The sequence below is a fragment of the Curcuma longa genome, chromosome 6 (genome assembly GCF_044706935.1).
Source record: "Curcuma longa cultivar G26 ecotype Majalengka, Jawa Barat chromosome 6, ITB_CL_G26_1.1, whole genome shotgun sequence".
NCBI classification, from domain to species: domain Eukaryota; kingdom Viridiplantae; phylum Streptophyta; class Magnoliopsida; order Zingiberales; family Zingiberaceae; genus Curcuma; species Curcuma longa.
The window spans coordinates 2981129-2984716 of record NC_133866.1 but is presented as its reverse complement, the minus strand read 5'-3'; positions in this window follow the sequence as shown (position 1 = coordinate 2984716).

The window sequence follows — 3588 nt, the reverse complement described above, 5'->3', positions numbered from 1 at the left end:
GTCTCTTGTCAAAAATACGAATAATGAATTTCCCAAGCTTAGCTATTATTTCAGGACTAATATACAGCTATTTAACATGATATTTAAGGTGATGGAATCATATCTTACTAAAATATAATTTCATATTATTTTATATCAAACATGCGTATGAATGCTCATAAGAAACTCTTCTATAAAAGATGGAATCGGCCACCCAGCGACCCCACACAGTCGGTCCCATGACCATCTGTGAAGAGGTAAATCGAGAAACTGCAGTTGGTCACGACGAAGGAGGATATTGCTTGACTTCGTCGATTCAAATCATTGTCCTCTTCTACAAGTCTGCTCCGTCATAATCAACTCAGTTATGCTCGGGAGCATGCTCATAAGAAACTCAATCAATAGCATGTGATACATAACCATGCATATTTTATCAAAATATTATTCTATAATGTTTGTAAAACTTGTTAGAATGCCATTAATCTAATATAGTGATGCTTATATATATCCATCTACCATAGAATTATTTTTTGACAAAATATTATTTTACACCACCCTAATGTCAACTTTTTTTATTAAACATTATGTTCAACTATTTTTAATATAAAATTAATATGAATTAGAAATTACTTCTCAAAATTTTGAATATGTGAAGATTAATATATCTATAGCATATATGCCATTATGTAATTGTTAATAATGACAAATAATATTATGCCTTCATAAGATTGAATATAATAGATTCAACTTGGTCCAATTTTTCTTCAGGACTTATGATAAATTTTAGTTAGTCTTATTGACTACCCTTGAGGGTGACCGATCCGGTCCTACGAAAATTTCCCATCGGTCACCAGAGTAAATCGGGAAGTGCACACAGTGGCCAGCCCAGACGCCCAACATCCTTTGATTGCGCTCTCTATTTGGAGGAAAATTTCTACAAATACGTCGTACCTAGGGATCGAACCGCAGGTGTCTGGGTGACAACCTGGATGTCCTACCGCGGCACCATGTCTCAAGGACAAAAATGATAAATTTCAATTAGTCTCATTGATTATCCTTGAGGATGATCAGTTCGGTCCCATAGAAGTTTTTCATCGACTATCAGGGTAAATCGGGAAGTACACGTGCATGTTTATAAGAGACGAGTTGTGAGTCTTCTTTGCATCAACTTTATTTTCTTCTTTTTTTTTAAATATTTTTATAGGAAATTCTTGTTTGCAACAGCTGTGGAAAAATATTTTATTTTATTATTATTTTTTAATGATTTTCTGAAGAAGAAAAAAAAATAGCATGACTGACATTTGTGATGTTGGTAGGCACGTTGAAAGAAGAAGACAGCAGCGCCATCGGCGCCTCCTAATCCCACCTAACGCCGCGGCTGTATTTTATAATGCATCAAGGGCGCCTTTTATTAATAAAAGTTTTGTTAAAAAATATTTTTTAAAACATATAAAAATAGTGCCTAATATATATATATTTTATTTTAAAATATTTTTATTATAGTGTTATTGTAACATAAAATCACTTCAAAACTATTATAACAAATATAATATAGCTATTATAATGTTAAACTCAGTAATTATTGTCAATATTAAATTATAGAAGTTTAATATCTGATACAGTAATTCATTCAATTTTGATTAAAATACTTTTTTTGATAAGTTTGAGTAATTTTAACTAATTAATAAAAAATAATATTTCATATATAATAATTTTGATTAAATTAGAATATATACTGTATGACACATAAATATTTTAGAAGTCATATATCATTGGAAAGTCATAGATATCAATTTTAACTAAATTAGAGTTTTTTTTTTCTTTTATGTTGTGTCCATCTTTATCGCCTTTACTTTTGGGTAAACCCTATGATCAACATTTGCCCTTTCTTCTTCCTTTGGCCTCTCCTCTACTTGTTCCCCTTAAAGGTAGATCTCACAAACTCTTAAGAGACTAGAAGTTGACCATACTCTAAATTGATTAGGTAGGTGCTTGCTAGTAATTGCATCTCTATAACTCCTAGACATGAGTCGAAAACTCTCGTCGAACAGATCTAATCTAAATGACAATCTTCGCTTCTAAGTATAATTGACCTCCATCGAGTGAGCCCAACAAATCCAAGAAGTCAATTCGAGTCGAACAAGTAATTCAATGGCTTATGATGCAAACTTATGGGAGGGAGCCAACGAATCAATTCATGAAGGAAGACTCTATTTGATAGCCATATATACAAAATTCTAGCCAACTTGATATTTGTATGAAAAATGTTTAGGATTATTACTTGCAATTTTAATGCAATGAAGAAAATAAAAAAACTTACAAATAGATTTAATAGTATAAAGAGCAATCAAATGTTAAATTAAATTTAAATTGTTGTAGATTTTTGTCTTACTTCAAAATGTATATATCAGCTTATAAGCAAAATAAATTATTCCATTGTAGAAAATATTTTTTTTTTTTTTACCCGTCAAGGATTTATAGTAGAAATCAAAGTAAAAAAAAACTAAAACTAAAATGTTATAAATATTTATAAACATTTTTTGGATTTTTTTTTGTTGTGTATATATCAGCTGATCAAAAAAGTTAAGATTTGATTCATAGAGGAGATAACATGTTGAATACGTCTGATTGACTCTGCGCCTATCTGGCTAACTCTGTGTCCAATTGACTCCAAGCTTGGCCAACTCTGTGCCAGATTGACTCCATGTTTGACCAACTCCATGTCCGACCAACTCTGTGCCCCAATTGACTCCACGTCCAACCGACTCTGTGCCCAACTGACTTCGTGCCCCGTTAGCTCTATGTCTGATCGACTCCATGTCCAATTGACCTCGTGACCTCCCAAACAAAGGTCAACTACTCAGTTGGCCTAATCTTACCAAGTTAGCACTCCTACCTAAATAGTTCTACTCCACCAGTCCTACTTCCCTCACTCATAGTCGCTTGAGCGACACGTGGAATAGTAAAGTATTTAACAGTAGATCACCTATCACATTTAATATAAACATAACTTTTTACCATACTAAGCATGGATGATAAGATCCTCCTTTCTCATGATTAATTATGTTCCTTACCTTCAATGTGACATCAGATAATCATATAAAAGAATCCCACTTTCCACGGGCTTAGGTATGCGAACACAGGCCTTATCCTTCCTTGCAATCCATTCTTCCTCTTCTCCATCTCCGATCGATGACAGACTAACTTGGACGTCTGAGTGAATTGAGCCAAGTACTCTTGGGCTCCATTCTAAATCCCTTTTCCTTTCTCGAAGTCTTGCAGGACCACTGTCTTCTTCCCATTGCTCGTGGACTCCGTGCGACCTTGTCTACGTAGAAATCGAGTGTCCAGTGATCCATTTGGAGACGATCTCAAGCAGGAATATAAAACTAATAGAAATAAGAAAGTATCGCTATTGTATTTCATGCGCTCTAGAATATTAACTGAATTAGAAATACATACTTTTGTTCATCAAGTGTTCGTTCTTTTAAATTCCAAGCAATCATATTTCAATGGAACTAACAATCATGGTTATATAGTCACCATTGCAAACCTAAATCAAATCTGAAAACAGAAACTCGGTACTGTAATTAATCTAAAACACTGAAA